Here is a 22,657-nt window from a genome sequence, read left to right as displayed (position 1 = left end):
CTCATTAATCAGGTTATTTCTTGGGATATTTGTCACCCCTGTGTGGTCTTTTGCTTTGCAGTTTATAGTTGAAGCAGAAATGTTGTTTCTGCACTTGGTTGGAGGATACCACATTGTCACAATCCTCTGCCTAGCACCCCTCCAACCAGGCATAAATGAGATGTGAATTGCTGATATTTATGAGTGTGCTACACTACAAAGTCCTTTATAGCCTTTCTGTCATATGTTTCAAATGATTCCACTTCAACCAAACAAATTGTCCCAGCTTAATTTCCAAGAAATCATTGTCAAAATTGCTGAACCAGTTTAATTCTAAAGCACATATTTATACTGAGCTGCACAAAGCACACCGCCAAGTGAGATTACAAATGGCAGAGAGGAGAGTTTCATCAGAAATGAGATTAAATTTGAAAATGTGGAGTGTTAGTGATTGCTGCTGAGGCTCAGACAGGGTGTAAAGCCATGGATTTTTCTTAGCAGGGCTCAGAATAGCACACTTGAGGAAGCTGAGGAGCACATATGCCCTGGTGCTGACAGAGGGAGAACGTGGAGCTGGCCTCAGAGCAGGGGGCTGGGGTGGGGAGCAGGGTGCTGCAATGTTGTGTTGTGAAACGAGGTGGAAGTGGGAGAAAGGAAACCCAGGTGGGGATGGGAGACAGGAAATCAATGAGTTGGTGTGAGCTGGTGTGAGCTGCCTGGCACCAGCACCGCTGAGGGGCTGGGAACACAAACCCTGAGAGGAACCCCTGAGGGAGCTGGGGGTGCTCAGCCTGCAGAAAAGGAGACTCAGGGCTGCCCTCATCACTCTGCACAGCTCCTGAAAGGTGCCTGTGCTCAGCTGGGCTGGGCTCTGTCTGCAGCAGCACTGACACAACCACAGCACACAGCCTGAGCTGCACCAAGGGAAATACAGGCTGGAGATTGGGAAAAAGCTTTTCATGGAAAGGGTGATAAAGTTCTGGAATGTTCTGCCCAGGGAGGTGGTGGAGTCCCCATCCCTGGGTGTGTTTAACAAAGCCTGGATGTGGCACTGGGGACCAGGGTTGAGTTGAGGGGTTGGGGCTGGGTTGGAGTGGATGATCTTGGGGGTCTCTCCCAACCCAGGGATTCTGTCCTGGCTGGTGAGGGCAGCTGGTTTGTCTTGAGTTTTCGGGCAAGCTCTGTGTGTTTGAGTAGAGGACATGGATGCAGTGTCTCCCCTGTGCTCTGGCAGTGAATGCCATGGTGCTTGTTGACACCAGGGTCAGTTCAAAATGCTGCCCACCCCAGCTTGGCCTTTCTGTGCCATTCCTTGGTGTGTTGCTGTTGGATGGAGTGTCCCTGATCGGATACAAAACACTTGTATAAATGTTATGTTTGTATCCAGAGCTGCTGTCCTGCACATCCAGGCCCTGGCTCTCTATGAAGGAAAACTGGCTGGGTGTGTGGAGGAGCAGGAGGAGACCCAGTGTTGTCTGAATCTGTTTTTCAGAAAAATGTGCACTTGGCACAACTTCCCTCTTTTTGTTTTGCAGGATGAACGTTTCATGCTGATCATTTCACTGTAGGAGGAATTCTGAACCTCAAAATGGGATGTTTTGCCTTGGGGAAAGTTTTTTTTAATTTAAACACTTTGGTAGTTTGTATTTTTTTTTTTTCAAGTCATCCCTTGAGCACTCCTAAATGGGGAAGAATGGTACAAACCTGCTGGTGTTGCCACATTCCCCCTACAGAAATCTCAAAAAAAAAAAAAAAATTCCCTAACTAAGAAGTGAGCAGATCCCTGCCCCCCAACACTTAGAGATTATGTGTTGTTTCATAATCACTACAGAGAGAAGCAAGGCATAGCAGCTTCTTTTATTACAGATGAGCCAGGATGTGCTCAGTAATCTCCCAGGCCTGTGGTAAATCTGGGCCACCTCTCCAAGCTGCAGGTTGGTGGGAAGTGCAGCCCAGGAGCAGCGTTCATGTTTTGATGTGTGACACAGATTACAGCAGCTGCTGCTGCTGAGATGTCTGTGTTCCCTGCACTCTGCAGTGCACATCTCCAGGCCACCAAGGGGGTCCTGATTGTCCTTATTTATTTTTTATAAAGCATTTATGAGACAATTTGAGCCTTGCACTTCTGTGGCCAGTTATTTCTCAGCTCTGTCCGTGCTACCTTCTATTTTTTCTTGTAGCTCTTTAGTTTTGTGTTTCCTTCTAAAATTTATTCAATGGATAGTTCTTTCTTGCTGATCCATATTTTAGTGTACAACAGGGTTTAAATTGGAGGTGGTGGTTGGGTTTAAAAGCTTAAGACCCTCGTTTAAGTAGCACCAAGGACTGCTGACTGTTTGTGGTGCACACTTGCTTTGAGGGGAGAATGGAGAAGGATCTATTCTTTGGTGGACAATGTCCTCATGGAAAACTGACCCAAAAGTGCCAAATGGGACCAATGCAGAAATGGCATAAATCACAGAAGAGACCTTGATGACTTACCTGGATTAACATGTCAGGGATGACAAATTCTGTGCCTCCATGTAAGGAGTGGTGGTGAATAATCCACCTAAGGAACAGCCTACCTGAAGTTTTAGCATTCAAAACTCTGCTGCTTTTGAATTATCTCTAAAGTTGACTGAATGTACATTGCATAAAAGTATTTGTCCTGAGAATGGGGTGGAACATCCTAGGAACTGGGAGAAAAGCTCTAGCTCCTCTTCATGCTTGTTTGCACCTTGAAGGAGGATGTGGTGTTGCTGGGTCTGTGGCTGCAGGTGGGATTTCATGTGCTGTTGGTGTGGATGTGCTTCAAGAACTAGAAAACACTGGGGGCTGGAAGCCAGGCTCTCAGCAGCTCTGGCTGCTTGTGCTGCAGAGGTGCCCATCATGTGGGGTTTAATTGGTTAAGAAAGGGTCAGGAATGTGTTTATAATTCAAGAATCTCAATGTTTTTCATGGAGGTATGACCAATTTTCTGAAGTGTCTCCCTTTTGCAAGAATTGTGTAAGCTGATAGGTGTTGACATATCAGGAAGTTTTGTGGAGCTTTTGCTTTATGATTTTTTAAAAATTTTGACTAACTCACTTCATATTCTGAATTTACTTCACTTAGTCTGTGTCAATCAGCCACAAATTAGATTATACAGCTGCTATTAAGAGCAAGCGTTGTGTTTTGGTCTTTAAAATGCTGGACAAGCACTTTAAAAACCTTTTCTGAATTTCAAATATGGCCATGGTAAAATTGGACCAAGGATTATATTGTCACTTCTCCCTAATATAGAATTATTAAAGCATATAAAGAGAGGAGCAGAGCTGGAGGCCAATACATCATGTGATAGACTTTGTGTCAGGCCACTGAGGGGATGCTGCTCACGGAGGACAGGGCAGAAGCGTTCCCTCCCGAGGAAACAAATTGGACAAAGTGGCAGAAAACTGGGCAGGAATTAAAGAGTGGCCTCCAATTAGGGCAGAGGTTTGGTGGCTGCCAGCAAGGGGAGCTGGCAGGCACAGCACAGCCCCAGCCACGGGGAAGGGAGGGCTGTGCTGGTGGAATAACAACTCTGTGCTGTGGAGAAATCCATGAGCATCCCAGAGGGACCCATTAGGGCAGTAAACACAGGATGTGTCCTGCACTGGGAGGGGAGTGGGGGATGGAGAGCACAAGGGGTATGAAGGTGTTTTACAGCGTGTCCTTAAGTGTAATGATTGCTGCAGTGCCAAAATGCCATGAATAAAATGGGCTCTGATGCACTGAATGCATTTTCTGTGTAGCTCTTAAGAGGGGGCTTTGTCTGTGTATAACTAGAAAATGAAAACGTCAAGAAACATTTCGAGTGCCATTGCTTCTTAGGGAAATTATTAGCTTTGCATTGACTGAAAGGAGAGTTCTTCACCTGCCTGAGCCTGGATCCTCTCCTTGGGTTTCTGTGGAGCCTTCCAGCAGCTCCAGAGCAGCAAGGTACACATTAATCTGTAACCTGAGCTGGGGCTTTTACACCAGCAGTGAGCCTGAGTCACTTGTGCAGTGCCAGCACAGACTGAAGGGTCTGAAAGAGCTGGGCTGCACGTGGGTGAACAGAGCCATCAAAGCACAGCTTTTTGTTGTGCTGCAAGCATCTTAAGAAGGACACTTATTCAATTATTTTCTTTCCCTCCACTCTCCCCTGGAGCAGGGATACAAAAGGAAACAAAGACTGAAGAGTGAGACTATAATTTTGTGGCATTACAAGGACACTTACTTTGTTCAATTCCTTGCTTTTTTCTCCTCAATATTGTTTCATGCTACTTTTATTTCGAGTTGGTGCTTTAGCTCCTTGCAGATTGCACCCCTGAAAGGCTGACCTGGGTGAGCTGTGTGTAGTGTGAGTTAAATATGGCAATCAGCAAGCAGCAAACTCTGCAAAGAGATGAAAAACTTTGCCTGCGCACACCAGGTTTATGAAAAGTTACATGAAAAAAATAGCACTTAGATTTCAAATGTTTTATGAAATATTGGAGGAATTATCCTTATTCCAAGGACAGGAACTGGTGACAGAGACAACAGCAGCCTGACAGCTGCTGGGGAGTGCGTGTGACCAGTCCAAGCCAGTCCTATAGGCAGGAAACCAAACGTGTGGGGACTGATTTGAAGCCCCCAGAGGAAGCTGTTACAGTTTTTAGCCTATAAATCAGTGTGGCACTGGGTTATTCTGCCTTTAAGGACATGGTGCCAAGCAGATCCTCTAGAGTTCTGAGCTCACAGCCCCACCAAGGGTGCCATTTAAAAAGGAGTCCATCTGACCAAGTCTTGGGGCTTTTACTGCTCACAGTAACCCCAAGATGTGTTAGAAAGTCTCTTTTCCCAGCCTGGCTGCCAAAGAAGGAGTCAGAACTCTTCTGTTCTCATTCTCAAGGTTGTTTATTGTTTCTCAGCTATAAAATCCTTTCTCTGGCCTGCTGAGGTCTGTTCAGCAGGTCAGACAGAGGCACTCTGCCTGCCCCCAGGTTGGTGTTATCTTTTTATACTAAAAACTAGATGTGCATTATTTACCATAACTTCCCAATACCTATCACCTATGTTAGACAGTGAGCTTCTACTCCAAACCAATCCAAAAGTGCCACCATCACAGCAGAAGATGGAGGCCAAGAAGAAGAAGAACGACAGGACACACCCATAATACACCCATATTCCTCCATCTTGCCCCCTGAACCCCCATTCTAAAAACCCCAAAAATCTATTTTTCACCCCATGACAAACTAATTATTATTCTACTTAGACTTTCATGGCTTGCAGATCCTCATCTAAGGTTGGTAACTTGCTCCATGGGTCATAATCAAAGTCACAGGTGTCTTGGGCTCTGTGCCAGGGTCTCTGAGTCCCCTGGCAGGAGTCCTGGCAATCCAGGACAGCCAGAGGGATGTTCTCAATTCTGACAACCAAGCAGCAAACATGAGGGCAGTCAACTTGGTGTGAATTCCCACCTGCATCCTATGGAGAGGTGTGGGTTTGTGGTGGAAGACTCTTGCTGGCTTCTGTCAGCCAGCCAGAAGTGCATTATTCAGGAGGAGCAAGAGACAGAGCCTGGGCTTTGTCAGCTGCAGGGCTGTTTTTCTCTGGTTGGCAGCCAGCAGCTTGCTGTGCTACTATCCTGCTCCTCAGACAAATGAAAGAGCAGTGATGATGGAGAAAGAAGTGGCAGCAGCTCTGGAAGGAGATGCCCCTCAGATTCACATTTGCTTGGTGAGCCAGAAGATCCTGCAGAGTCTTCTGGGGATGGAAGTGGCAGTGCTTAGCTCTGCCATGACAGGAGATGCATTCCCTCCCTTCTGTGATGTCTGAAGTGGGAGCTGGGCTGTGTGCCAGACCTGTAGCCTGTGGCATTGGGCTGAAGAGATAAGAATTCACAGAAATGTAGAGCACCATAAAGTGTACGAGAAAAATTGAAATGACAAAGTTCTTCCAGTAGAACTTCCATAACTGGAAGCATTTCAAACCGCTCCATCCTCCCTGATAACTGCAGGCAGCTTTCATGCTCCCTTCTTATCTTCTCCTGCCATGTATGCAATTATCAGAAATGTTTGTTGGAAAAACTTCCCTTGGTTGGGTTTTCTGTTCTGTGTGAAATCCTTACAGCCAAACTGAGTGTGCATATATGTGTTTTCTCCCAGAGGTTTGAGTACTGGTGTCTCCTGTCTCCATATCCCAAACACTGGTTGTAAATGGAGAAAGGTTTGGGGTTTACAGGCACCCAGAGGCCAGGCAAGCCATGGTCAGTGTGCACCCACCAAAAGCCACACAGTTGGTCTAAAAACCAAGATATTGCTTGTTTGCAAATGCCTGATGCAGAGTTTTGCATATGCAAAGTGTTTTTGAAGGCATTCTGTCCTGCTAAAGAACAGCTTGGCTGCTGAAATACAGTTACTACTTCATTGGCAGAGTTTTCTGATGTATGAGGAAAACTTAAGATGAGCTGGGAAAACATCATTTGCCTCCTGTGATCCTCCCCCCATGCTTGCTTTTCATGGAATCATTCTGTCTTGTAGTGAGCTGAGCATTTTGGGGAAGGAAATGGCACAGAGAGGCCCTGAATCCTCCAGTGGGGCCCTTGTGACTGCAGCAGGGATGAGGATTTAGGATTTCACTGGTACCCAGCAGGAGGGATGGTGCTGCTGGGCTGTGGTACTGTGGCACTCCTGCTGCTCGAGAGCCAAACCTGTAGGTTTGTACTCTCTAAAAGCCATCAGTTGCTCCCCTTTGCCAATGGAGAAGTTATTTGACTTCTTAGGCCATTAAAAATGATCTTAGTACCATTTGTCATAGTTTCAAAAGAGCACTGCTAATCAACAGGCCCTTCCTTCAAAATTAACCTGTCTAAACAGCAGGAGGGATGACCAAGGTGTGATCTTCACCCTATCACCATATAATTATCATTATTATCATTTCTTCTTCCCATTCCTAGAAAGCAGGATTGTTGTTCACAACCAGAATTTGGGGATGTTTTGCTGGAACATAATCAAATTTCTATGACAATCCTTTTACTGTGGTTTTTCTTGTTCTTGGTGCTGTGGGTAGGATTAGAGAAGCTCAGGAGTAAATGTCTGTGTGTGTCTCTGGTCTCCATCCCTTCTTGTGCCCCACTGCTAGCAGAAGGAAAGGGAAAGGATAAAGTGTAAATTTGCCAGATCAGGCTGATCTGATGAGTGTCAAGCTAACAGAGCTCTTCAGGACAATTCAATAGGTGGAATGATTCAGTAAATTTTCCAGTTCCTGCAGTTCAGAATGCATTCCACACTCCTCTGATGCTGGACTTGGGCATTGTGGCACTGCCAGCTGGGGAAGCCTGAGCAGCTCTGTAATTCTCATTCCATGGAGGTGTCACTGTCTGAAAAACCCCTTTACTGGGATTTCTTTTCCTGGGAAGATGAGAGGCCTCAGAGAAAAAAAATATTATCTCATTTGCTTCTCCCTGTGTTTGCTGCTTTGGAATGTGGCTGGACATTGTTTACCAACAGGTGCAGCTTTGATTGGTTTCATGTGAATTGTTTTTACTTAATGACCAATCACAGCCAGATGTGTCAGACTCTGAGGAGTCAGTCTTGCTTCAGGATTATTATAATAATCATATTATTATACTCATGAGCTTTCATGATTATTCTTGTTAAGCCTTCTGTTTATATCCTTTCTCTATTCTTTAGTATACTTTTAGTATAGCATTCTTTTATATCATTTGGATGATAAAATAATAAATTAGCCTTCTAAAAACATGGAGTCACATTCTCAATTCCTCCTTCATCCTGGGGACCCCAGCAAATACCACGGGGTGGGATTTACATTCCCAGGTGTAAGTGGTGTATCTGTTAGAAACAATGCAATTTTTTGTTTTTATGCTGTAATAGGAATAAATCTAACCCTCATAAAGACTTCTGTATTACACATAGCCTGTTTTCTATAATGTATGCTTGCACACTGGAGTGTTTTTCCTTTGCACTGCAGGATGTTGCAGGACTCTGCCTTATTTAAGTCTCCAGCAGTAGAAAAATCACACCAGGTTCATTAGGAAAGGCCATAAATATATTTTTTTTGGAGTGGGGATGCAAAGGGGATGAGGACGAATGGGAGGGTGAAACAACATTGACATTTATGAGTGAATGGATGGTAATAAATGAATGTTGTAGCAAGAGCCAGAGTGATACTTTTCTCTTCTTACTGACATTCAGTGATGCTTTGAAGACAGCAGGAAGCTTTGCTTTGAATCCCCAGCATATCAAAATTAGATAATTTAAATTTATTTTTTTATAAATTTACCTTATCCTGAAGCAGTTTTTATTAAAGATGCTAATTGCCCAGACCCTGACTAATGCAAGCTGCACTGTGCTGCTGGATTATTCTCCTCTGTGCCTTCTGAAATAAGGCAAGGCAAAAATGAAAGCAGGAGATGTAAGTACCCTTTTAGTGCTTTAATACTGCAAATGCCATTGCAAGAAGAATTTAGCCTGAAGCCAGGGCACCATGGGCAGCTTGCACAGAGCTCTATTCCCTATTAGCATCTCTGAACCAACTGTGGTGGACACAACATCCTTCATCAAGGATATTGTGCCCACAAAGCTTACAACTTTTTGTTCTGTCTCTAACAGATGTGTAGATGCACACTGAATTTTATAGATGTGTGTCTGTATGTGTGAACTGGGTCACAATATCCTGGCATCATTGATGGATCAGCTTTATTAATGATACCATTAATGGCAGAATATGGGGTGGGGTTGCTGTCCTGCAGCTGAGGGCTGTGTGTTTGTGCCCTTCACGTTTGTGGGGGATGATGCTTCCACCCCATCCCACAGCAGCAGCTGCTTGGCCATGTTAGTGCTGCATCTGGGATAAAAGGGACTTGAAAGTCTCAGTGACAGCCTGCTGCACGCTTCCTCCTTTGTTGCTTTAAGGCAGCCTTCAGTTTTTCCTTTTAATTTTCTTGCATAAATCGAACGTCTTAAAATATCAACACTTCCTAATGACTTTTTTTTTCCCCTCAAACTGAGCCTTATTTCCCTCTAACCATTTTAAAAAATCCTCATACTTGTCAGATTTATCTCTTTCAAGTATTTAGATGCCTCTTTAATAGATTAACTGTTTGACTATTTTCTTTTATGCTTCCTTTATTGGTGAGGAAAGAAACTATAGATTTTTTTTTTCCAGGCAAAAAAAAAATAAGTCTATGGGGCAGCAGTGTTTATGCTGGATGAGAGCCTGGGAATCTTAACTGCTTTCTTCACAGACTGTAAGCACAACCAACTTAATGTCTCTTTATGGATTACATTGAATTGTAACTCTTCAGTGTTCCTGATGCTTATTTAGATGATTTTTTTTAAGGCTGCTGAATGATTCCGTGTACCATGCACGGTATATTTTCATGGTCCTTATAATTTATACTTTAATGTACTTTTACTTTTTATAAGCTCTGCCAGTTTAACTGATGACTTATCTTGCTGCTTTTTATGTGGGGAGAATAATTAAAGATGCAGCAGCTCTGGTGGAGCCCAGAGTCTTGCCCACATTCCTCAGAGAGTTTTTTTCTCCCTGGATTCACCCAGCATTCCCATTTTACTTGAACCCTGTACTTGCTGGCTGTTTCTTTGCTGGCACAGGGGTGACCTGGGAGAAGCAGACTGTGTGCAGTGCCCTTTGCTGGGTTTTCCAGAAGGAGCAGCTGGCTTTGGAAGGATCCTGCTTGCCCTGGCTGGTGGGACTGTGTGAATCCATCACTGGGTTCAATCAGATTAAACTCAGCTCAAGTGGGAGCTCAGGGAGTCAGCATGAGTTAGGGTGGCTGGGCTTTGTCCCAGGATAATTGCCTGTCTCATCCTCCTCTAATTCAATAGTTTGCTGCACATCTTTCAAGTTTCAGGGCAAGATAAGGGTTTTAAAGGAGTGTCCCTCAACTTGCTGAGCTCAGGCACAGCTCTGGCTCCCAGAAGGTTTGGAATGAGCGCTTTCATTCACAGCACCCTAGCTCTGGGTGCAGGGAGTGGTGAGTGTGTCTGAAATGCAAATTTTCAGAGGAAATGGGATCACTCAAGTACTGACCAAGGTGTACATTTGCTTCCCAGAGCAATTGGAAATGTAAATTGGCGTTTCTAAGTCAATTACTGTTAATTTGGGCGGTTTAAATGGCTAATGGCAAGCAGAACTTTTTGTACCCCTGGTGAGGTGAGTAGCTGTTGAAAGAGTAGTGGATTTTATGGGGTTCTAAAAGGAATTCAGGAATACTATTTTTTTTCTTGCCTGTTTTTTTCCTTGCCTACACTGAAGTGTGCCATACTCAAGTCTAAGTGCCTGAGCTGCCACAGGGACTGTTCTCATATTTGTCACTAATTTGCCAGTTATTTTAACTTCTGTATCTGTAACCTCCTGCAGTAGCAGTGCCTGTGATAGCAGGCATGTTAAACTGTGTTTTAGAGATGCATCTGAAATACTCTGTGGCTCTGGAGAGCCCTACAAAGCAGCTGGAAACCAAATTGTTCCTCACTGGTGATTCCAGCCCTGTTGAAAGCAGGGGCCTTACAGGTGCAGGCTCAGGTGTTTTCATGCTGTTTTTGGAGCCTTTAGGAATGAAAAAAGTCTCTGCAGGTCAGTGCTGGCATTCTGGGAACTCTGTTCAGCAATACAAACTGTTGGGTCTCCCTGACATTAATGACCTTCCCCTACCTGGAACTTGGTTTGTGCAGCTGAAGGCAGAGAAAGAGAGAGGAAGGAATGACTGATCAAGGCTCAGCTCTGGTGAGAGGAGCTTGTATCCTACCAAAATCTGTTCCTAGAATTGCAATCTCTTTCCTCAGTCCCGGTTTGAATAGAGGGAATTTGGAGAACAAAGGTAAGTGAATAGCTATCTCTGTGCTTATTCATTGCAATTTATCTTGAGTCTTTCAGATGAAAGATGCTATGAAAGACTCAAAATACCCTGTACAATAAAACAAGACCTGCCTGGAAGGTGTAACAGACCTAAGTGAGTTAACATCTGCTCCATGGGCTCAGCTGAAGCCTGCAAGGCAGATCTCAGCTCCCAGAAAGCTGAGCTGGCTTTGGGGCAGATGGGTGAGGGGAAGCAGAGCTGGGCAGGCTCTGCAGTGAGCCAGTTGAGCGCTGAGGAGTGAGCTTTTATCTTCTGATTGCTCTTTATCACCTGCCATTTCTGGGGAGCCTTCCCACTGGGTTGGGATAAACTGTATAAAATGTGTCTGTCACATTCATATTCTCTGAAAAAATCCCTTCACCCAGGGTTTTTCTCCTGGGAAGCTGAGAAGCCTCAGAGAAAAGGAAAACAATTCTGATCTCATTTGCTTCTCCTGTGTTGTGCTCACATGTGGAATGTGTTTGGAGATTGTTCACCCACAGGTGATTGTTCCATTGGGTTCTGCTGTGAGCTGTTTTCACTCTTTGGCCACTCAGGGCCAAGCTGTGTCAGGGCTCTGGAGAGAGTCACCAGTTTTCATTATTATCTTTGTAGCATTCAGTAAGTATCCTTTCTGTATTCTTTAGTATAGTTTAGTATAGCATTCTTTAATATAATATAGTATAAAATAATAAATTATCCTTCTGAGAACATGGAGTCAGATTCACCATTCCTACCTTTGTCTGGGGGAAACACAAATACAATCTGTGCCTTCAGGAAGGTGTAGAAATGTCATGGGCTCCTTTTGGTTTTGCCTCTGAAAAAGCTGCATGCTGGGCAAGGGAATTCAGCGAAGTGTGCGTTTACAAACTGTGGCAGAGAAGAGAATAAACCCATATACAGAATTTAAAGATCCTGTTTAGCTTCTTAAGAGAAGCTTATCTGGAAGTTATTTGTGTTAATCAAGGTGACACCCCCTGTGCTGTCATTTCTGTGCCACTGTTTCATTAGACAAGTGTCGCTGTCATATTTTCTGGAAAAATCCCCTTGCTCAGGACACTTCTCCTGGGAAGCTGAGAAGCCTCAGAGAAAAAGGAAAACAATATTATCTCATTTGCTTCTCCTGCGTTTTGCTGCTTTGGAATGTGGTTTGGAGATTGTTTATCCAACATGTGAATTGTTTTGACTTAATGACCAGTCACAGCCAGCTGTGTCAGGGCTCTGGAAGGAGTCACGAGTTTTCATTATTATCTTTTAGCCTTCTGTCTGTATCCTTTCTCTATTCTTCAGGATAGTTTAGTATAGTGTATAATATTTCTGAATATAATGCAGATCATAAAATAATAAATTAGACTTCTAAGAACAGGGAGTCTGATTCATCATTTCCTCCCCTTGACAGGGGTCTCAGAAAACACCACCAGGTATCTTTATAAATCAAAATGCCATATTCAAGAGCTCAGCCATGTGAGTTTGGTCTTCAGCATCCCCAGTGATTATTTCACTGCTTCAAGTGGTGTAACTTTTTTATTAAGGGTGGTGGTAATAGAAATCATGTTGCTGAGGTTTTGCGGTTTGCTTCATTTTTTTTTTCCCCCCCTCATTGTGGTTGGGCAGAGGAGAAAACTTGCCAAGTTTTTCAACTTGTCTGGTTTAGCCTTGCAGACATTGCTCCTTGTTATGCTGCTCTCTATTACATTAAGAAGCTCTTTAGGAGCTGGTATCTTTTCCCCAAGGACACACTCATCATCAAGTCCCTTTCAATCTTTTTGATAAAATAACCAGAGTGATCTTTTGCCTACTCTCTGTTATGAGACACTTTCTGGCCCTAAAACAAATATTCTTCTGCTTTCCATAGCATCTTGACTTCTTTTTACTGTGTTTTTCCAATATTGTCAGTGAATGTGAACATTGGTTTTAAAGGTCCCAGTATCTGTTGTGTGCAGTGGTGGGAAGAGCTGCTGTTCCTGTCTCATAAATCCAGGAAAGCCTTAAAACTGAACAGGTCATTAGTGCTTTATTACTGGTTTTGTGCCTCATTATTGGTATTGTTACTGAGAGTATGAACCATTAATCTCCCTCGACTTCTCTCCTTACCAAAATTTCCCAATCCACAGATAGTCCTGCCCTTTCTAGAGCAGCCCTGCCTGGAATTGCACTGAAATCCCTGTTGTGGGAGTGGATGTGTCCCTGTGGAAGCTGAAATCCCTGTTGTGGGAGTGGATGTGTCCCTGTGGAAGCCCTCCAGGCTGCTGGGTGGGACAGACCTTCCTGATCAGCATCTCCCAGTTCACCAAACCCTTGTACTGGAGGTGCTGAGCTTCACCCCAGCTGCTGATAAACACGGGGATATCTGATACACTGAGCTGCTCCTTGCTGGAGAGCTCATGACAAAACTCAGATCACAGCTCCTGACAACCACTGTGGAGCAATCAACTCCCTATTCCTTACTCTGCTCGAATTTCCTTATCGCTTACGGTATCTATTAGGGAATTGTGTGCATTATTAAATCAAACACCTCAAAGCCCTCAGAACCTCACATCTGCCAAGGTCAGCTTGATGAAGGGATATCAGCCCAACCTTCTATCAATTCCTGCCCCTTAATTTTCCCTCAGCCACATAGCTGCTGGACACATTTTTTTTCCCCTTTTTTTCTTAAGATTTAGCCCAGAGCAAACCAGTTTTTGTGCAGCTGAGTCACTTCCCTTGCCTTACATGGATATTGGTATGATATTATCAGTCTTCAGAGATGTATTAAAATTAGCACCAGCATGTCAACCATGTCCCAGGGTGCTTTCAGCGAGTTCCTGTTGTTATCCTTTGAGTTGCTCTTGATTGCAGCTGCAGCATGAAGTACTTTGTCTTTCTCAAGTGATACAAGTATATCCTCCTCCTTCACTCAAAATGCAAATGCAAAAATATTTATTGAACTTTTCTGTCATTATTAATAATTTTGCCCTTCTTCTGCAGCGATGGGCCCATGCCAATGATAAAAATCTCATTACACTTTAAAACAACACCTCTTTGTCATATTTAGCCCTTCTGCTCTGGGTTTTCCCTGTTGCCTTTTGATTGTTCTATCAGTTTTTCTCCATTTTGCAGTCTCCTGTCTATTGACTGTCTTCTATTAGTTTGTAATAATCTGAGTTTCCCTCCTCCTGCTGTGGGGAATGTTGGCTCCTTGTTAGCCCCATCAGAGGTGATGAGGATGAGCCTCCTCAGATCACTGATCATTGGAGCAGCTCTGGGACTGACCTATTGCATGTCAGCCACCTGTGATTCAGCCAATGAAATCTGATGCTTATTTTAGAGCAAATCAACTTTTAATTTTTTTTTTTCCTAGTGCCACCTAAGGGAATTAATTTTAAATTCTCTGGGATTTATTGGAAGCTTAATGCTACCTTTGAGTCTCTTTAAACTCCCAGCCTGATTTCTTTTTTCTAAGTGTCATGAATATATGTGTAAGTGCTCTTGACTTTGCAAGAGAAACTGCCTTTGGTATTTCTAACAAAATTGTAACAATCCACTTCTAGAAATTGTTGGGTTTTGGTGTTGAAGTGGAATTGTGTAACACCCAACACCACGGAGCACAAAATGTGTGCCAGACAGAACTGGATTTGTTCTAGGCCTGATGCTGTGTCCTTCTTATATTCAGGGACATGGTTATTTAGGATTTTAGGGGGAAAGACAGTAAATATTGCAGAGAGCTCAGGTTGCACCAACTTGTGAGCACGGGCAGTGCTTAATTTGATGTTCTTGCTGAGTGAACTAGATTTTTATAAACTTTGCTATGGCTGTGCCCTCAAGTTCAGAGGAAATCTTGTCTGTTTATCTGCAGAGGGAAGCAGAGCTGAAGACTTCTGCCTTGTATGAGCTGTGTTGTTGCTGTATGACATGGACAGTGAAATTTAATCTTTGCTTTGCCTAAGCTTTAAAGCTAAAAATAGTTCACCTGTCGTGTAAGGGACACTTCAATATTATTAACCAGTACTTGGGGAAGGCTGTGAGAGTGTAATGGGGGTGTCATGTACATGAGAGTGCTGGACTACATAACCTGCATTTCATTTTTTCCCCCCATTCCCCAGGGCAGCTCTGCTTAGAGGGCTGAAGGAGGGAAATTCCAGACCTGGCCAAAGCAATGAGGGTGAGGTGAAACACTTCCTAACTGGAAGCCACTTGTCTTGCAATTAGTAAACCCTTCCCATGTGAGATTTCCCTGATTAGAAAGATTTTGGAAGTTGTGCTTTTACAATTTCACTTCTTAAGATATTGCTTTTACTGCAGACTGAACAGGTTTATTTCTGGCCCTAGCAGAAAGCAATTACTGCAGCTACAAAAACATTGAGTATTGAACTAGAATTCTCAGCCTGAGAATTTTTGGACCAATCTTTTTTTACTTCTGGTGAAGCAGACTTTGGTGGTGCTATACCAAGAGGAATTGGATATATGCTGTTTTGATTTTAAAACAACAAAAAGCACCCCTAAATTCCCCAACCCTATAAAAATCTTAACCATGGTTTGAGATTTAATGCATATCGAGGTGGGTTTTGTTGGTATGGTGGTTTTTTGTGGTGTGTTTTTATGATCTTGATTTTAGTAAAATGGTGTCTTACATTGATTGTTTTTTTAATATATGAGGGCTGGCTGGAGATTTGGCTGGTTCTTTTTAAATTAAAGGTGAGAGGAAATCTTAGCTGAGGATGTTGTTTCCTGCCTTAGGTGCCCAGTCTGGATTCAGTCCTGCATCCACCCAAGCTGGTGACAATCCTGTGTCAGCTTCCTGGGCTCAGGACTGGGTGGCTTCACACAGCAGCATAGCCTTTGGTTGCTTACAGGAATAGAAAAAGTGCAACAAACACTGAATGAATTCTCAAATCTTTGTGCAAACACTGATTTCTACATGTATTTGTGGAGTTCTTGCCTCCATTTAGCTCCTTTATGTGCCTCTGGTCCCATGGGGTTTTCATGGATTTTGTTTAGTGAGGTATTTCAGCTGGGCAAGGCTACTGCAGCAGATAAGCCTGAATCAGCTGGTTTAATGCAATTCTTGTTCAGGGCTCATGGAAAGGCAATTTTGGCCCTGCAGTCTGGATGGTTTGAAGCCAGGGTGGGCATCCAGCTCAGGAATCAACTCCTCTTGGGAGGTGGCAGGAGTGCTGCACAAACCCATTGCTGTACCAAGTGAATCGAACACGTGGGAAGTCTGTCTGAAGTTGGTTTAAACAAATACTTGAAACCTTTCCATCTATTTTTACTCAAAGCTGGGCTTTTGAAAGGAAGCTCTGATTATTCACTGTTGCCCATCCATGGGTTTTGTTTGACTGCTGTGAGCCACAAGGATACTGATAACAGGGCATTAATTACATGTTTCAGTTCTGAAACTAGTTCTGCTCTGCACCTCTTCAGTGTGTTGGCAGAACCTGACCCCTGTTCTCCTGTCTGTCAAATGAAGATAATAATGCTGCCCTGCTCAGGACAGTTAGCATAAAGTACTTGAATGCTGGGGTCTTTGGTGTTGAGATGACCCCAAGGTGTCAGAAAGTCTCTTTTTTCCCAGCTCCACAACCAAGAAGAAGACAGGATTCCTTGGCTCTCCTCCTCACTGTTGTTTATCTTTTCTTATCCATTCCATCCTTTCTCTGACCTGCTGAGCTCTGTCCAGCAGGTCGGGTTGTGGCACAGTCCCTGCCCCTGGGGTGGTGTTGGCTTTTTATACTAAGAACTGCCTGTACTTTATTTACAATAATTTTCCAATACCCATCACCTGTGTCAGACAGTCTGTCTCTACTCTAAACCAATCCAGAAGTGTCACCATGACAGCAGAAGATGGAGGACAAGAAGAAGAAGGACAGGACATGCCCAGATTCCTCCATCTTGCCTCTTGAACCCCCATTCTAAATCCCCAAAATTCTACTTTTTCACCCTGTGACAAATTCACTGTCATTCTACTCAAACCCTTGTGGCTTGTAACTCCTCCCACAGAGTTGGGAATTGTTTCCATGGGCTAAAATCAAAGGCACAGGTGTCTGTGACTCCGTGCCAAGGTCTCTGAGCCCCTGCCAGGGTCTGGAATCTCCTGGGTTCTGACACTTGAATATGAATAAAAAGATGGCAGCTGAAAAAGAAGCATTAAAAAGTTTTGGCGTGCCCACATGTCATGTAGATAATCAGGAGAGTTTGTGCACTTGGTCTGAGTGGGAGTGCAATAGCCACACCTTGCCATAGCAGGGGGGCTGGAGATGAGGTGAGTTCTCTGCTTTCAGAGAACTCTCTCAAGTGCTGTTTTCTATTAGGTGGTAAAGCTGATGGTTTGGGCACTGAGAGCCTTGCCAGGTTCCCAGTAGGGGATTGATTCTTCACACAGCTTTGAGTGCACAGCCACTTAGTAACTTCCCAGGCTAAAATGCTTTCTCCCATCAAAAGCTTAGAGCTTTGTGTTGCTGGGTTTTTTTTAATTATTATTTTTTTTTTTTTCAAGAGGCTCTGTGTAAGTGAGCTGGAAATATCATCAGTAGCTGTGATTCAAGTGAAATTCCTGCTGCTAATTACACAGGCTTTTTGCTAAAGGTAGTAAATAGAAATCATTCATGGGTCCTTAGAGGCCTCAGAATCATTCAGTATTCAGGGTAAATATATCAGGGAGCTTCATAAGAGAATAATTTTAAAACAAAGCCTGGTCAGCTCTTTAATAATTTACTGATTGTGATAGGAAGGAGAATATCTAATAACCAGCAAGATTGGCTTTCAAGTAGAAAATAAATTAGTGTTAGAGGAGCGTTTTTTCAAAGAATCATAATTACTATTAGAGAAACATTTGGTTATCATATCAGTGCTTGATTGCTTTACAAGCACTTACCGAGGCAAAGGCACTTTATGTGATTGTTTAGGAAGCTGCAAAGACAGATTTATTCACATGACACTTGTCTGAACCAGGGAGCTCTCAGCAGCCTTATCAAGTCCAGTCTTAAAATCCTGCAAGAGGTCCACGAAAAGGTTTTTGTATCTGATGGCCACCTCTGTTCGCTGGTCTGCCATGGGACCCTCCTGGACTCACAAAGATGCTCCAGGGACTGAAGCACCTCTCCTGTGAGGCCTGGGGTTACTCAGTCTGAAGAAGAGAAGGTTCCAGAAGACATCAGAGCCCCTCTAGTGTCTAAGGGGGCTCCAAGAGAGCTGGAGAGGGGCTATGGAGGGACAGGACAAGGGGAAATGGCTTTGAACTGAAAGAAGCTAGATTTAGATTGAATATTGGGAAGGAATTGTTCCCTGGCAGGGTGGGGAGGCCCTGGCACAGGGTGCCCAGAGCAGTGGGGCTGCCCCTGGATCCCTGGCAGTGCCCAAGGCCAGGCTGGACAGGGCTGGGAGCACCTGGGACAGTGGAAGGTGTCCCTGCCATGGCAGGGGGTGGAAGATGAGCTTTAAGTTTCCTTCCAACCCATCCCATTTGGGAATTCTTTGACTTTGGCCAGCTGTCAGCTATTGAGTTTTATTTCTAAAAGCTGAATTTAGGATATTTATAGGAATTCAGTGGGGAAGACAGGCTTGCATAGAAAGGCAAGTCCTTGCTGTAGGATACCTTGCATCTGCTGATGGTGCTGACTAGGGTGCTGACCCAGATTACAGCCTGCAGGAGAACATTAATGGGAAAAGAGAAATATGAGCAGTCCTTGCCTCCAGCCCCCAGGCTGTGGGTCTGTTTTGGTCCAAGAGGTCCAAGGAGTTGGCCACTGAAATGGCAGGGCCAGGGGGGTTGGTGAACTTGGCTTGATGGGAGGCTTCAGGCTCCTGAATAGGGGAGATGAAGAACCATCATGTGGGAAATGTGGAAATGCCAGAATAGGACACAAAATGAAGAACACTCACCCTGAGATGTCCAAGGTAAAAAAAGCACGTTTATTTCCAGACCTTGATATTTACAGAATTCCAAAAGTGTCCATGGATTGGAGGATGAAATTGCCACCTTTCCAACCACACTGGTCAAACCAACAGTCCATCAATTCTCTCCTCCTCCAGAAAGGAATGCAAAACAATCATTATTTACATGGAAAGTGCATGAGAAACTCCATTACAGAAATGTAAACATCGGAAGGGCTTTGGAAGGGCTTTGGAAGGGCTTTGGAAGGGCTTTGGAAGGGCTTTGGAAGGGCTTTGGAAGGGCTTTGGAAGGGCTTTGGAAGGGCTTTGGAAGGGCTTTGGAAGGGCTTTGGAAGGGCTTTGGAAGGGCTTTGGAAGGGCTTTGGAAGGGCTTTGGAAGGGCTTTGGAAGGGCTTTGGAAGGGCTTTGGAAGGACTTTGGAAGGACTTTGGAAGGACTTTGGAAGGACTTTGGAAGGACTTTGGAAGGACTTTGGAAGGACTTTGGAAGGAAGGATGGACAGGGTGACATAGAGGGGAGGCTTTGCACCCTTGTGCAATTCTTGAGGGTGTCTAAAATTGTTAATTGTTCACCTAAACACTTTTGGATGGACTGTGCCGTGGCATGGGATGTGAAAGGAGGAGGGAAAGTTGAATTAAATGGTGAAGGAATGGGTGGCTGGGGTTTTGTTTTCTCCAAGCCCTTTGTCCCTAACACCACCTTGGCCTGAGGAGGAGATTGCTCCTCTGTTTCCCAAGCTCTGCTGTGTGACTCTGTGCTCCTGCCTCCTCTGCTAATGACTGTTAATGACGCAGCACTGAGAGGAAAATATGGCCTTAATGAACCCTGATGAATGGCTATGTCTTAAAGAGGAATTAAGTGGTATTTTTTGAAGGGGGGGGAGAGTGAAGATGCATTAATTCTAATTACTTTTATTTTATGGCACTCTATATTTTTCCAAATAACTGATAAAGTTTATGCTCAGCTGTAACACTGCAGCAAATTCCTAACAAAAAAATATTTGCTATCATTATGTTACCTTATAAATTTCTCTGTAGATTTTATTAGATAAGCTTCATGAGCAATCCGTTACAAATGGGAGTTGTGGAATTTGCAAGTTTTCCATGGAGTTGACTTGAGAGCATCCACATTTTCCTCAATGAGGAGTGCATAATGGATGTGACTCTTTAGTCACAAGTCCTTGGCACATTGCAGGGGCTGGTTCTCTGTGTGCTGTGCAGGAAGAAGAAAGGTTTCCACCTCCTGCCAGTGCTCAGCTGCTTCCTTTTTGTGGGCTCAAATCCCCTGGGTACAGCTCAGAGCAAATAGGGGGACAATTTATGGTTTGCTCTGAGCTAATGCACATCATCATAAATTTTAACAGAACTGGTTTACTTTCAAAGTGATTCCTGATGTTCTAGGCCTCTTGCACTTTCTAGAGAAGTTGCAATCACAGAATTGCTGAGGTTGGAGGTGACCTTTAAAGGTCATGAAGTCCAACTGTGTCAACACATCAGCACCACCACGTTCAGCTAATCCTCATCCTCAGTGCCACGTCCACAGGGGTTTTGGAGCTCTTGCAGGGATGGTGATTCCCCCACTTCCTGGGCAGCCCAATCAATGGAGAAATTTTTCCTACTTATGTCTACTCTGTATCTCTGGGGTACATCCCTGTAGTGACAGGTTCTGATTTTTTTTGTGGTTTTTTTTTTTTTTTTGGGGGGGGGGGGGGGGGTTTGGGGTTTTTTGAGTTTTATTTTTGTTTTTGTTTTTTGTTTTTTTGGTTTGGTTTGGTTTTTAAATTGTTTTTTTTTTTGTTTTTTTAGGTTTTAGATTTTTAGGGGGGGTGTTTGTTTTCTTTTGTTTTTTCTTGGTTTTTTGTGGTGTTTTTTCTGTTTTGATGTTTGTTTTTGTGGTGGTGGCTTTTTTTGTTTCTTTGTTTGGGTTTTTTTTTGTGGTGTTGTGGTTTTTTTTTTTTTTTTTTTTTGTGTGAAATATACCTTGTAGCACCTTAGCTTCCAAATCAGGATCCTTCAGTTTCTGGGAAGGAAGACAGAGTGAGGCAGTGGAAGAAGTGTCTGTGATCTGTCATACTGTCCTTGATGTATGTGGGCAAAAATTTACTTTCAGATGTGCTGGCTGGAGTTAAACTTGTCATGGTTGTTTATTCTTCCATCTACCCCTAAAAAGAAATCAAGAGACTTCTAAAAGTTTTTAGAATTGGTCATTTTTTCATTCATGCTGTTCCAGAAGCTGGGCTTGGAGTAATCTTTAACTGGAATGCTCCCTTCTTTATAGCTGTCAAATACAGTGGCTATTTCTGAATACCAACAGACACAAAGATAGAATATCACTTTCAGATGTTTTGCTGAGGTTTCCTATTGCAAGAGGAATCTCTGAGTTAGGAAGTAACAAATTCATGTCCTCTGCCTGGAGGAGCTGTCCTGTCCCTTGTGGCTGATGCCCTTGGTTCCCGTTTCACTGGCAGCATCCTCTGGAAAGCTGTGCAGAACACCTGCTTGGTGATGTCATCCAGATCCCCACTTCACAGCCTTAATTCAGGTTAATTTTATATCAAACAGAACTTGCATGGAAGCTTTCAATGAGAAAAGTGAGCCTCACCAAGCACTAGAACTTGAGATGTGTCATGGAACGTGATGGAACTTGGGTAAAACAGGAGTTTTACCTGCTCAGTGAACCCAGAGGGGGAATTGTGGGAGTCCATAAAATCAGAGGGGTTTGGAAAAGCTGCAAAAGGTCTCAGAGCCAGCAGAACTGTGATCAGAGCTAAGCAGTAGCCATGAGATTGGTCAGCAGGAAAATTATGGAAGAAGTAGAAAAGCAAAGACAAATAGAACAATGGTCTGTGCATTAAGGCTTGTCTAGAATAACTCCCTAAGCTGCAGAAAAGTTTATCTAGTGAGATGTTGGGAAGTTTTAAGCTTAATAATGGAGCTCTGTGCATTGTGTTTGAAGGCTCACACACAGGTATTGTATTTGAAATAAGCAGCATTGTTTAACCAAAGGTATGTGTGCTTAGAGTGGTTGGATGGAACCACTGTCAATGTGCTTCTGCTTTGTGTGATTGCTCAAAAAGCTTATAAAGTGAGTTGTAACATTGAATTCTTTGTCTGCTGCCTGAGATTTGAGCTGCTGGCATCTTCCCATTGTCATAGCCATGTAATGAGGCTGATGCTGAAAAATCAAACAGCTCAAGGCACGTTCCCAGCAGTCCTGTCCTGTTTGTGATTTGTACAGAGACCCCAGCCAGCAAGAGGTGCATGATGAACTTGGGTAAAAAGGGAGTTTTACCTGCTCAGTGCTTTGGAAACAGCTAAAAAGGATAGGATTAGTGGGGAAATATTCTGTGCAGGGAAATGCACTTGAGGTCTCAGTGAGTCAGAAGGTGGCAGCAATGACACTGACATCCCTCTGTTGTGCTCTGCCTTGACAATAACTCACAGCTGGCACTGCAAGAATTGCAAACTTTGGATAATGGTGAAGAGCTCTTAAGAGGGATCTTTAAAATATTGAATAAAAATAAAAGGTTGGCTAAGCAATCTGTCTGTGCCCAGCCTGTCCCCTCGTGGGACAGCACAGTGCAAACTCTGCACCTGCTGCTCAGGAAATCCTCTCTGCTCCTCCAAGGCCTGCTGTGCATCTGCAGTGCTGCTGGCCCTGGCTCCCTTTAGGCTGGCTCTGATTCCTCTGTCCCTGCCATCTCAGGCTGCACATGAGAGCTTTCCCCACTGAGCACCATCAGGTGTTTTCCAGAGGGAATATCCCCTCTCCCAGGGCAGCCTCCACCCACCCTGAGCCTGCAGCCAGCACCAGGAGCCAGGTGCTGCCTCTTCTGCTGGAGTGAAGCAGAGCCAGGCAAGCTAAACATTGTGTGTCTGGAATTTCATTAATTGTGATCCATAAATTCAGCTACACCTGTGGCAAGTTGTGCTTTCTTTTAGGAAGATGTTTATCAAGGTCCTC

Source organism: Fringilla coelebs (assembly GCF_963513975.1).
Source record: "Fringilla coelebs genome assembly, chromosome: 18".
Taxonomy (NCBI): domain Eukaryota; kingdom Metazoa; phylum Chordata; class Aves; order Passeriformes; family Fringillidae; genus Fringilla; species Fringilla coelebs.
Note: the sequence above shows the minus strand (reverse complement) of the source record.